The sequence below is a fragment of the Vombatus ursinus genome, unplaced genomic scaffold (assembly GCF_900497805.2).
Source record: "Vombatus ursinus unplaced genomic scaffold, bare-nosed wombat genome assembly UNPS02007284.1, whole genome shotgun sequence".
Lineage (NCBI taxonomy): Eukaryota > Metazoa > Chordata > Mammalia > Diprotodontia > Vombatidae > Vombatus > Vombatus ursinus.
Genome location: NW_020947062.1, coordinates 26,063,432 through 26,077,785, shown reverse-complemented (window position 1 = coordinate 26,077,785; position 14,354 = coordinate 26,063,432). Strand labels below are relative to the sequence as shown.

The 14,354-nt window shown below is 41.0% G+C and overlaps 1 pseudogene; it reads right to left on the bottom strand.

The window, feature by feature from the left end:
- Positions 1-11,512: 11,512 nt before the first annotated feature.
- Positions 11,513-14,022, bottom strand: LOC114033570 (annotated as a pseudogene).
- Positions 14,023-14,354: the final 332 nt, after the last annotated feature.

Sequence of the window (14,354 nt, the reverse complement as noted above, 5' to 3'; positions counted from 1 at the left end):
GTTGCTTAATAGTAATACACAAAGGATTGTCAATGTTATCTCTTTTATTGCATCTGTTGAGGAATCTTGTATGATTTAAACATTACACACACAGAAAATTATACACTCTGTAGGAGGAGAGTCACTAAGACTACATTTTGCTTTACCAAATCAAAAGCTTGTTAATGTGAAATAAACTCATTGAGATCTTGCTTGCTGTGCTTAACTATATCTAGAATTTTCCATCTGGTGTCATTGTAGTTGTGTTTTCTCCCTTTCACGGGCTTGAATTGATATTAACATTCTGGGAAGGTCTCAGATTATCCTTGAATAGTAGCCTTCAACCAGTCTTCCTCAATGAGTTATGAATTGGTCAACAGATATGAAGTAATTTAATTTCTCTTCTTTTTTGTTATGAACTTAACAATCAAGAACAAACACAAATATTTCAATGTATAAAGAAAGTAATAGAGTAATAAAAACAAAAATATCTTTTATATGCAACTTCTGTTACACTGTTTTAAAGTATCTATTATATAACCACTGTCCCAAAGTATGGGAATCTGTCTCCATTGGTAGAGACGAACGACCTGCATGAGGGGCAAAATAGTGAAAGAGCTTCACTGTCTTCAGTCTTCTTTAGGACTCTTCCAGCTTTGAGTAATTTTGTGTGCTTCTGGCTTCTAGCTTTGAGATGGGAGCTGAAGAGGCCAAACTCACCTCAGGTTGTGAAGGAAAAGACTCTGGGAAAACATGAGAGGAGCTGGCAGTCTCCTTCATGTCCCTATCCCTAATGTTCTACATTAGAGACTTCAGAGAGCTTCCCCATGGGTGAGATCTAGGACTCTCTCTTGGTTGAGGTCTTGCTTACCTTTCTCCCAATGGGAAAACTCTTCCATCCTGTATCATTTAGCATATATTCTCTTGTTTTTGTTTTGCTACTGATTTGGATAAATGGATTTTCTTTGATGATTGCTGTATCTGTGTTCATCGTGGAACTGATTTTTGGTGGGAAGGGAATAAATCTTTGGATATATATCTTGTAGTCTTTCCCCCCCGAATAATGACACACTTATCAGAAGTTAAATTGAACTAAATCATATCCTCTAGATTAACAATATTTAAGGGAGCAGATAGACATAATTCTAGCCCAGTAACCTTTCTCTCTGAGGAGAGAAAAGTAATGGCCTCGGCCCCAACTTCTGCTTCCTCTCCTAGCAGGAATTAAAATTTCCCTTAGAGAAGCATGGGGGGAGAAGAGGCTAGAGGTGTCTATTATGCCTTCTTTTGTACCACATGAGGATAGCCCACGTCACACATCAGAGCTCTGTACAATTACATTTAAGAAGGCACCAAAAAAAATTGCCCTGGATGTGTCCCTGTTTGAACTACATTGTTTTCTTCTATACAATTAAAAAATATTAGTAATAATCAAAACCATAAATATCTCTCATCATTACAGCTTGGAGCCAGCAGGTTGGGAAAGAAAACCTTTATGTTAAGGTTTAAATCTTTAGCTTGGTTGAATTCTGTGTATTTCTGGCTAGTTACTATCTTTCTCTCTTACCTTTCATCTGCACACAATTAATACACAGATATGCATCACAAATGAATTATCACTAATCATAGTTTTAAGTGAAGGGTAACATCTCTTCTAGGGTAGGAAGAAAAGCAATCTGTCCCTTTAAAACACAATTCCTCTTTTGTCTCTGTCACAAACATAGAAAGCATCTCACCCCCTCTGACAGGCTTTCTCCTTAAATTCCATGACCTACTCTTCCACTCCACCTTAGCCAATAGGAGTGGTTATTCCCTTAATGTCACCATTACCCATAAATGTTCTATTTCCCCTGACATCTCTTCCTGTGCCTCACCCCTCCTAGACCTATTCTGCTGCTCATCTTGACCTTTAATCCCCCTATTCCTCAATACTTTCTCAATTCAAAGAAGTCTTCTGAGATTTCCCTGAAATCAATTATTACATTCATTTACCATAGTTAGTTAAGCCATTGGCCAATTGAAGGGTACCATCTTGGTTTTCAGCTCTTTGCTAAAATAAAATGTGCTGCTATGAAAAAAAAATGCACATATTGGTCCTTTTCTTCTTTCTTTGATCTTTTAGGGGCATATGCCTAGTAGTGATAATATGAGTCAAAGAGTATGTATGGGTGGGTTCTTTTTTAACTTTCTTAGTGCAGTTTCAAATTGCTTTCCAGAATAGGTAGACCAATTTATAGTGTCATCAATTTATATCTCAGTATCTTTGTCTTCCCACATTACTTCCAACAAATGTCTTTTTCCTTTATCTTTCATCTTTGCCATTCTGGTGAATATAAAGTAGAAGCTCAGAGTTGTTTTAATGTGCATTTCTCTTTTTAGTCATTTGAAGCATTTTTAAATATGGCTTTTGATAACTTAGATTTCATCCTTTGAGAATTGCCCTTATCCTTTAACCATTTATCAATCAGTAAATGGCTCTCGTTCTTGTATATTTTAATCAATTCCCTCTATGTTATGGACATCTATATGTTTTGGTTTACTTGATGTCATTTTGTTGTTATTTTCAAGACTAGTCAATTAGGACAATGTGTAGAGACTGGAAGCCATATCCTATGACAATGGAGATACTTTACCCTAAAGAATAAAGGACTTGAAGATGGGAGAGGGGAGAAGATAATAGCTATTGAAAGGCTTTCATCCAGGGGATCTTTTCTTATAGGATTTTTATAGGATGCAGGGGATTGTAATGGCATTTAGGTAGTGCTTTAAGGTTTGCAAAGTACTCTACAAATATTATCTCATTTTATCTCCACAACCACCCTTGGAGGCAATTGTTATTATTATTCTCATTTTACAGATGAGGAAACTGAGGCAGATAGAGCTTAAGTAACTTGTCCAGGGTTGAACCAGCGAGAAAGTATCTGAGGCTGGATATAAACTCAAGTCTTCCTGATTCTAGACCTAGTGCTTTCTCTACTGTGATACATAGCTGCCAATGAGACACATGAGCCAAAAAAAAATTGTGATCTTGGGTTTCATCAAGAGAGACTAGTGTACTCTGCCCTGGTCTCGATTCTGAGCATGACATTTTAGGAAGGACACAGACAAACTAAATTGCGTCTAGAAAATGTTGACCAGTAAAGCAAGAGGACCAGAGGACATAACATTTGAGAATTAGCTGTAGGAATTTAGGATGATTAGTTTAGGAAAAAAGATGAGGGTGGGAAGTGGGAACACGATAGCGACCTTCCAATATTTGAAGGGCTGCTGTATGGACTTCTTCTACTTGGCCTCAGAGGAGAAAATTAGGAATAATTAGTGGAAATGCAGAGAAGCTGATTTAGGCTTTCTGACTATTAGAATGATTTGAGAGTAGAATGGGCTGTTTCTGTCCACAGTGAATTCTCCCTTCCCTGGAGCTCTTCAAGAGGAAGCTGGATGTTCCATTTGCGGGGGTATAATAGAGTGAATTTGGGGTAGATATGGATAGGACTAGACAGTTTCTAATGTTCCTCTCCAGATCTCCAGTTCTGTGGTTTGTTCTACTAGGCACCAGCAGACAGAGCTGGGTGTAATGGGTAGAAGCTGCAGAGAGACAGGTTTAGGCTTGGTGTTAGAAAAAAACACCCTAATTAAATCTATCTAAAAGTAGACTGTTGTTGTTGTTCATCCTTCGTTCTTGAAGAAGACCAATGACATCAAGAAGGTGAGGTTTCAACTTGTAAGTGAATTGAATTTAACTGAGGCAGAGCTGTGCAGTCATCAGCCTCACTCTCTCCTCCAGCATCATCGGAGTCCTGTGGCAAGACATGGGTCAAGAAGTCCAGTGATGGCTCCGGATGCAGCGGGAGACCTTGGCCTTTTAACTTACGGTCTTTCCCAGGCCTCAGTTTGTCTGAGGTGATGTCCATTCAGCAATTAAAGGCTAGGTCAGAATTGAGGCAAAAAATGGCCTATTGTGCCTTCATAAAGTCATGTAAAATTTTCAAGTGGAAGCTGGATGACCCAGGGCAAGAATGGAGCAAATTCCTACCCTGCAAAGAACACTGGACTAGAATCTAGTCACTAGTTATCTGGTAATCTCTCAGGATTTTCTCTTTCTGTCTCTATCAGACTATAAACATAGAAAGGGAGAGAAAGTGAAAAAGAGGAGAAGGGAGAAGGGGAAAGAGGAAAATTGAGAGACAGAGAAAGACAAAAAAAAAAAAACAACCCAGAAAGGCAAGACGAGACAGAGAGAGGTGTGACATGGTCTAATCTGGGGTAGCTAGGCTCCATTTCACCCTCAGAGGGATGGTTATCAGCAGCGGCAGCTGCTCTGGTTTGTTACTGGCAAACATAAAAATTGCCAACCCAATTCAATGCATATTGTTTGTATAACGGAGTTTGTTTAGAAGTCTGTCGCTCATAAAAATGTAATTTCCTGTAGGGGCTGAATAGGGTAAGACCACAGGAAACACCCAGAAGGACTGAAGGCCAAGATAGTTACCTCCTTACTGAGAACTGAGGTCCCCAGCCCGTCTAGCCCTCATGAGTCCAGGTTATGGCACATCTGGCTTTTCTCTGTAATGTTTTCCCTGCCCTGATGCCCACTGCTCACCTGGACCCACCTTACCTTTAGTGCCTATCCCCCTACCACATAAGAGCTAGAAGCAACCACTGAAATCATCTAGTGCAACTTGCTCATTATACATATGGGAAAACTGAGGCTCAAAGAAGGAAATAAACTTGCTGAAAGTCATATAGTGAGTTAGTGGTAGAGACACTGGACTAGAACCCAGGACTTACACCGCACTTCTCTTTATGGAAATCTTCCCTGATTTTGCTCATCCACCACACCATACCACTAGTCTTATCTCCCTAAGGCACCTTTTTTTCTCTGTGGTTCCTAGAAAGCATTTTGTTTACTTTATGAATGTTCTGTCTCTTACATACATACATACATACATATGTATAAATATATATATACACAAATATGTATGTATATAAACATGGTCTATATATACATATATACCTACATATATATACATGTATATTTCTTGTCTCCTTACTTACACTAAATCTATAGGCATTTTCCTGAATTTGATTCATGGTGAGCACAATCAGGCTGTAGCATATTTCTAAAGATGAACTACTTTGGAGGAGTTGTATAAAAGATAATACATAAAAATTCATGACTGGAAAAAGCCTCATGGTCAACACAATCACTGGACTGGTGTCTAAAAAGAACTAGGGGGAAAGGGCTCTAGTTTGTTGGATGAATTCTTCTCAAGGAGTTTAGTCTCCAAGGGCAAGAAGACTTATGTCTTAGGGTACAAGAATGGAAGGACCAAATGAAATTTTTTTGAGGATACAGAGACGTAGGCATATTTGCAGGTAGTAAGGAAGCAGACTAGGAAAGAATGAAAATAAATGATAAGAGTAGGGATGACAGAGGGGCAATCTGTAGAAGGGAATGGAATTACTTGTGTAGGTAGAGGAGTTAGCTTTGATAAGGAATAAGGTCACCTCTTCTTGTGAGGAAGAGATGAAGGTGGAGATAGTGGCTGAAGAGGGGAGAGGAAAGAGCCCTCAGTAAATGGTCTCAGGTTATTCTGCAAAATATGAGGCAAGGTCTTCAGCTGAAAGGGTAGGGTATGGGGAGCCAAGGGAGGCTAGAGGAGGAATGAAAAGGTTTGAAAAAGTCATTGTGGTGAGAGGGATAGTGAATTAGTTCTGAAGGTGTAATAGGACTGCCTTATAACAGTGAGAGCCCAGTTGAAGTTACATAGCATAAATTTGTGATAGATCCAGTAAATGTGGTTGTATGATTTTTACCACCTTTATTTGGCAACATGTATGTAGAAGCAAAGGCAATGAATTGTGGGAGTGATCCTAGGCTGAGGCTTGGAAGAGCAAGATCAGTGATATAAGGGGACAAAAGACTCAAGAAAAGAGGACCACGTAGAGTTGAATTTGGTTCAACAAGGGGTCAAGATGTGGAGAAGAAGAGAGACTGCAGAGACAGGGGTAATGGCCTGGGAAAGAACTGTGGGGTCAAAGGTTTGGAGGTCATGGTGTGGATGAAGTACAGGGTTTGGGGTCGAAAGGGAGAGGGAGAGGTGAAATAACAATAGGTTGTGATCAGATAAGAGAATTTCAGAATACATGACCCTATGTTCATGAATTCAAGTGGTATGTTTGTGGGTGATGGCAAGATAAAAGCTATGATCATTCTTTTGTGTGGCTGATGAGAGGTGAAGGAGTAGGTCGTGGGAAATGAGCAACTTGAGGAACTGAGTGTTTGAGGGAGTATCAATTTGTATGTTGAAGTCCCCTCTTATAAAGGAAGGAGTTGAGGAGGGAAATCGTGAAACAGGCACTGAACACATTGACAAAGTCAGGGAGATCTGTAGACAATAGCTACCAGGATTTTGTTTGGGTGATAGATATGGATTGTATGGGCCTCAAAGAAAAAGAGCTTACTGAATGATGGTGGTAGGGGGAGAGCCTAGAAGTGGCAATGGGAAGCAAGAGTATTCTAACTCCCTCACAATGAGTAAAAAGTGCAACCAGTGCTGGAAATGGTGACCAGGAGTCTGTGCCATCAGGAGGCAGCCAGATCTCAGTAAAAACCAGAAGATAGAGTGGGAAAGGAAAAGATATAAAATGAAAATAAGTTTGTTGCCTACAGAGCAGCATTCCAAGGAATGAGGTGGAAGAGTGGGTGAAGTGGGTGGCTTTGGACTGGAACACTGAGGAGGAAAATGGATTGAGGGGAATGGAAATAAGGGATCAGATAGTGGGGAGTGGCAGGGGGGGTGGGGTTTGAATAATAACCAATAAGTGTTCAGAATCACTCAGATGTGGAGGTTATAACCAGGGATGAGTTTGTTAATCATTAATGAAAAAGCTTAGAAAAATTTTTATTGTTCTTAGGGTTTTTTAGCAGCAATACACTTACCTATACAATGTGACCACAAAAGTATGTCTTACTCTTTCACAGTTTCTGTAAGGCTCAAACAAAATGCCTAGGTAGAGTGGTTCAGTAAAAAATGTCATGGATTTGGAGTCCAAAGACCTAAGTTCTAATCCCAGCTTTTCCATTTATTGCCTGTTTGACTGAACAAATTACTTCACTTCTCTAGGCCTCAGTTGAGCTAGATGCTTTCCAAGGACCCTTCCATTTTAGATCTGTGATTTTGTGATCCTATGCATTATCTTCCCTCCTCCTGTCTTGGTTCTAAGTGAACAGCAACAGCACTTCTCAGTAACTTCTCAGAGGAGCCCTCTGCAATTACTCCCTCTATGCTCACACCCGGAGACTAAAGTCTTGTTGGACTATCCTGGTGCTGGTTTTGTTCACTACTTCTTTTTCTATTGCCTGTGGCTTTCAAGATGATTTTTTTGGTCCATTTTAGGGGTAGAAGAAGTCACTTACTATAGTTTCTCATTAGATTTCTTCATTATTATTCACTCTGGTGCTATTTTTTGTCTTGCTGGGGTAAAAATGTGGGGGTTGGGCTTCCTGTCTCTGCTCCACTTGGAAATTGAACTTTGTTACCTTGAATGACTCTTGTCCTTTCCTGTCATTCCTTAAATCCCCCAGAGAAGAACCCTAACCCGATGGACTAAAGAAGAACTCCCCAAAGAATACAGGAGGTGAACCCTAGCCCTATTACAAAACCCCAATTCAGGAACTAAGACTGGTGAGATGACAGCTGGGGAGGACATCAACCACTATAAATAATAACACATTAATACATATTTAAATAATACATACTATATTAATACATAAATTAATTATTTCAGAAGTTATCATCCATCAGAGATATCTTAGGATACAGAGAGTGTTTTACAAAGGAGTCAGACCGGCCAGTAATGTATAAAGCCAGAGGCCTTTATTGTGTTACAATTTAAACAAAACAAGAAAGACTCAAAACCAAAAATGAGACGACTAGGATTTGGGGAATGGGACAAGGGAAGGACAATGCCATTTATGGAGCATAAGGGGATCAAGAAGACAATCTTGGCTCTAGACAGGCACCCTCTGTAGCCATTTCTAGTTCCACAAGGCCTTTCCACCATCTGGGCACTCTCCACACACTTTCCCTCCCACTTTCCAGCCACACACAGCTTCCTGATGCCTAAAACAATCCAGCTGAGGACACATTCCTGGGAACAATGACAACTTACCTCGGTGATTAACATAATTCTACCCCATTAGATCAAGCTCATCCCAGTGATTCTGAATTGCCATTGTTCAAACTCTGTTCTCCCTCTCTGATCAATGGTTCCCTTTTTCCTACCCTCCTCTCACTCCCAACCTCTCATTCTAAAGTTACTCAAACCTTCCACTGTGCTCTCTAGAATGCCTGCTCCAAAGATGACAAACTGGATTTAATTTTCAACCTTTTCCTTTCTTGTTTCCTCCATTTTCTTGCACTCACTATGACTTGGATTGCTCCCGATGACACAGCTTCTCTGATTACCCTTTCCAGAACTGGCTGCATACACAAGTTTAGGTGTGCAGTGTGTTCAGGAAAGACTAATACCTCTGCAGGTGTGAGGGCTGCTGAGTCCTTCCAGGGCTGCTTTCCACTCTTGGTGTCCACCTGATTCACCCAACTCTCCTCTGTGGCTCTAAGAAAGCTGTAGCATGTACAGCAGCCACATTCTCTGGGGTAAACCATTTTGGCAGAAGGATTAAACCAGGTTAAGGGTAACTGAGCAGTCTTAATCCTGTCAATGAGTTAGCGGAGTGTCTACCCCAAGCATGTGAAAACTACTCCTGTGGAATGGGCGGATGAGAACATTTTGTTTCAGTGGACATCTACCTAAGAGCCAGTGGGCTTCAGAAAGGGCTGAGGAATGGTGACATGGTGTTTGCTGCCTGACAACTCCAGGAGAAATGCCAGGAGCAGAACAAGGGGCCGGAACACAATGTTTGTCAATCTGACCAAGACCTTTGATACCTTCAATCATGAGGGCTTGTGGAAGATTATGGAAAAATTTGATTTCCTAGAGAAGTAAATCAGTATTGTATGTCATTTTATGATGGAATGCTTGCATGCGTTCTGGATAATAGGTGACGCTTTTGAGCTTTCCCAGTCACCAATGCAATGAAGCAGGGCCCTATGCTTGCTCCAATGCTTTTCAGCATGATGTTTTCAGCAATGTTATTGGACTTCAACACACCCACACATATACACACATACATATACACACACACAATACATACATTTAGATACCCCCTCAGACACTCTAATTCATCAGCTCATTAAATCTCATGACCTATTCCTCCACTCCATTAGAATTACACACCAACATAGCATGCTCTTGATCTTGTCATCACCCTCAAGTGTTCCTTCTCCATGTTCATGAACACTGAAATTCCTTTATCTAATTATAATCTCTTGTCCTTTCACCTCTCCCTCTGCTGTTCAATTCCAAATCCTGTTCTTCATCCTCACAATAATCTCCAAGCCCTCTCTCTCTCAGTTCTTTCCAATGTTATCATCTCTGTACTATCTGTATATACTATCTGTATATACTATACTATGTACACTATCCTCCCTTCTCCACATTGATCTCTTAGTGAACCAGTTCAATTCATATTACCTTCTTGAGTCCTTTGCCCCTTTATCTTATAGATTTACCCTTTTAATTCCCCAGCTTTAGGTTATTTCTACCATTTTCTGCCTTTGCCGCTTCTTACTTGCTGCTGAACAAAGTTGGAGAAAGTCATTAAACCATGATGACTGGGTCTACTATAAGTTTATTTTATATAATTTCAACTGGACACTAACTATAGCAAAGTAATTCTTTTATAACACCTTAACTGATTCACCATTCTATCACCACAGGGACTTTTCCAAACTTTTCATCTTTCCTTTAATCTCCTACCACACCTATCCTCATACTCTTAGTTGAGAACCTTGCCTCCTATTTCGCTGAAAAAAATGAGGCCATTTGCAAAGAGCTCCTTCTTCTCTCCTTTTCTAGATCTCATATCAGCCTTTTGCCACTCTCTCCTCCTTGCCACATGAAGAGGTGGCCTTTCTCTTGGCCAAGGCAAACTTCTCCACATGAAAAAGTGATCTCTCTCTTCTCTAAGAGAGTCTCTTCTCTATCATCCTCACTCTCTCATTCATCTTCATCTATTGACTGCTTCCCTACTGCTATAAAAACTTATTCACATCTCTCTCATCCTCAAAAAACCCTCACTTGATTCCTTAATCCCCACTAGCTACCATCATGAATCTCTTCTGCCTTTGATGGCTACACACCTTGAGAAAGTCTTCTGCAGCAGTTGCTCCCATTTCCTTTTCTCTCACTCTTCTCTCTGCACTTTGGCTTCTGAGGCTTTTGGCCTCATTATTCAAGCAAAAGTTACCAGTGATCACTTACTTATCAAATCTAATGATCTTTTAAAATTCTCCTCTTTCTTGACCTCTCTGCAGCCTTGACACTGTCAATCACCCTCTTCTCTTTAATGCTCTCCTTTCTCTAGGTTTTTGGGACACTCCTTTCTCCTGATTTTCCCCTTACCTATCTGACTACTCCTTCTCAGTTTCTTTTGCTAGCTCTTCATCCAGGTGACACCCATTCATCATGGGTGTCCTACAGTGCTCTGTCTTGGGTCCCTTTCTGTTCTCCCTGCATACAATGATTTCATTTGGTGATCTCAGCACCCACAGATTTAATTCTCATCTCTACATTGATGATTTTCAGATCTGCTTATCCAGTCCTGATCTTTCTCCTAACCTCCAGTCTCACATCTCCGACTACCTTTTAGATGTCTCTAACTGGATGTCTCATAGACATCTTAAACTCAACATGTCCAAAAATGAACTCATTATCTTTTCCTCCAAACACTTTCCTTTTCTTAACTTCCCTATTACTGTTGAGTGTACCACCATCTTCCCAGTCATCCAGCCTTACAACCTAGGTTAACACCTCATTTTTCCCACCCTTCATATCTAATCTGTTGCCAACATCTATATGGAACAAGAGCAAAAGATGAAAAAGTAACACAAGAGTCTCATTCAAAGCCCTAGGACAAGGAACACCCAATCTGTACAAGATGATAATATTCAGGAGGGCAGCAACTATTTTATGTAAACTCTATAGCTCCCCTAGGGCCAAGCACATTATTCTCCACATGGTACCTACTTTTAAAATGTCTATTCATTTAAATTAAATTGATCTCCTCTGTAGCACTAAGGAGTCATCACGTGAAACTGACCCTCAATCAGCCATCCCAAGTACAAAAGCTAAGAAAGTTTTAAAGAAGCAAAGTCAAATTTTCATCAATTATACCCAAGAATCCAAAGTGCTGGACAAGAGGAGGTTGAGTGTGTCAAAATCCCAACAAGAAAATATCGTCCTTCTATGGTTCAAGAACATCACCTACTCAGTCTAGGCATATAACAGGCAGTCCATCCATGTGTAGAGCATTAATTGGTATGTTTAGGAGGGACACATGTCCATTGGTCCATTTTCAATTTTTATATACTTGTGTGAGAAAGAGACAGAGTATCTAGACCAATCCCTATACTCCTGTCTTCTCTTTAATCCGGTCCCCAACCCTGGAGACCCTTGTGTAGATACCTAGCTTGTTCTGTCAAAAACAACCTTTGTTCCAGCTCACCACATTGGACAGAGGGCCTCCTGAGTCACTTTAGCAGGCATCAGAACCCCTACCTAGGAAGCCTACACACATTATATTGGGGTTACCTACTTGGGCAGCAATGACTAGCAAATGGTCTGATTGATTTCCCAGATCTCTCCCTTCAGTAGAATCAATGCCCTAGTGCCTCCTTCCTTAGTGTGCTCTTTGTCTGTTACCCAGATGGCCTTACCTGTAGGGAAGGTGTGAGATGCATCTGGTAGGCAGAAAAGCCAGACTACAGAGCTAGGCCAGATGAATTTGTCTCTTTCTAGCACAGTAATGCCATAGTCAAAGGTCATTGAAGGGTGGGTGTTTGTTGATCTTTAGTTGTCTTTCTTGTATCTCTAAGAAACTGTGCTTACTCTGGTCATGCAGGCATAGATAGACCTATCCACATAGCGGGGTCAGGGTCTCTGAAACCTGATTCATCAATGAAGCAATGGGCTGCACAGACCAGCCAAATGGAGAATAGTGATTGTGACCTTGGTCATATGCATGGAGGCTTACCTGTCATGGCCACTCTCCTTCATCTGAGTTCTGGCATCTGCTGATCCTTGACCATCTACTGAATGACCTGAGCCCACAATCACAGGCCTTTTCATGAGCCTTTGCTACAATCCTTTTTCCAAGTCACATTCTGAATTTTTCTTGTTCTTACATAATCAGTTGCAGCACCTACATGTGTGTTCAGTGCAGGGGACAGTCCAAGCAATACCAACCACACTCAGCTTCATCATTTTTGTCTCCACAGCTATTCTGCATAGCACATTTCTGGATCTTGGAGATGCATTTCTGATTGCCACATTTGAAGGTCTGAGCTAGGCAGCAAAGTTTGTTCTTGCAATTGGTAGGTTGAACTGGTGGGTTGAGACACACATACTGGAGTTAATCACTAAAGTCTATGAGTCAGCCACGCCATTGCAGTGCAAGATGGTACTCATAAAGCATCTCATTTTGCCAGTGAACATGTCAAGGAGGGGAATACTAGAGTTGTAGGAGAGATACTCTGTAAGGAATCCTGTGGCAGTGTGGGACTCATCTGAAGGAAAATGGATAGTGACCCTGCTATTGTTGATGGTGACCACAAATTGGGGTTTCTTTCTATAGAACTTTTCCTCATTGATCTCCACATAGTCCTTGGTTCAGGTGCCTAGGGTTTTATGGGACTCCATCAGATAGAAGAGTTTGAAAAGAACCTTGACTTTGGGTTACTGGGGACTTTGATGTTCCACGTGGGGTCAATATTGAAGGGGTGGTGGCCTGGGTAACAGAACATATGATTGCATGCTTTTTAGGTAACTTCCACAGCTGGTCAACTTGGGCAACTGGAAGAACTTAGCCTCAATATCAGGGTGGTACTAGACAATGCAGGTAATGAGTATGACAAGCATGACATTCTGAAAGGAGAGGAAGGTCGAGTTGTAAGAGGAAGGAGAAGTGCTACACAGTGCACCACCTCTCACAACTCCACCGGGCTCAGGGAGTCATACAACATGACCACATCACTCCCAAGTTCATCACATGGTGTGACATCAACATCAAAGCTTTGGAAGGTAAGGCTCAGCAACAGGTCCACATTTCCTAAAGTGCCCTCTGACAGCAAGCAGGGACTGAGTGGTGGCTGTCTAGAAATCCATGGGGATTGAAGTGTGTCATCTCCCCAGCTCAGACATAGAAGGAAAAGCTATAGCTGTTATCTCATCCTGTCTGTGCTATTCTGACCTCAGTGGGGAAAGGCACATTTGAAGCTAAGTTGAAGGACTGTGAGATCCAGGACCTGGAACATATTTTTTCACTATGGCCTGCTCAGTCTGCTCCATCTCATAAGGGGAATACTGAACTCTGACATATGGTAGGAATTGACTGACCTCACAGAAAGCTGTTACTTCAGATTCCTTGCAGAAGGGCCCAAGGGCCCTTTCACATTGTATAATACTTTTATGTTTCCTTTATGTTGCTGGCCAGGTTTGCAAATTTCACAGAATTGGAGTTTTTATAGTAAGCTATAAAGTTCTCATCTGTAATCTTCAAATAACCTGTACATTCCGATAACTAAAATACCACATAAGATTCCAATTATGAGGGAGAGCAGGATAAAGGTCACCAAAGCCAGCAGCACAGCCAAGTTCTTTGGCCCTCGCTTTTCCATCTTCCTTGAATTGTTGGCTGGCAAGAATTCCACTTCTTCAAAGCCATTCATATTGTGGGACTGGTGACTGTACTTGAGCTTGGTGCTGAGGTCCTTCTTGCTGCCTCCACCCTTCAAGGGACCAGTTGCTCTTTATAGCAAGGCTGCCTTACTAACAGAACCAGTTGCTCCTTACCAAGAGCCGGCTCCCATAGAGGCTGGGTCCGCAATTTTTTGCAGAAATCACCTGATCCAAAGGCATGGAGGAAAGGGAAAGAGGTAACCCCGAAACTTCCAGCCCCAACTCCCTTTCCCTAGGTGACTACAATATAGGGGTTCACTCTAAATTCCAACAACAATGAGGAGTTATCTTTCATTTTCACTCTCACTTCAGCTTTGACCCAATTCGCAAATGAAAAGTTAACTAAGTGGCAAAATACATTCATGTTGATGATTTAAAAAACTAACTTTCAGTAAATAATGTCAAACAAAAAGATATGAGAGAAGTTATGGAATGTAACAGAATGACTTAAAATATACTTACTAGATATCTGGAGAGAAATGAACATATTTCTTAGCTAATTTACCTTTTAT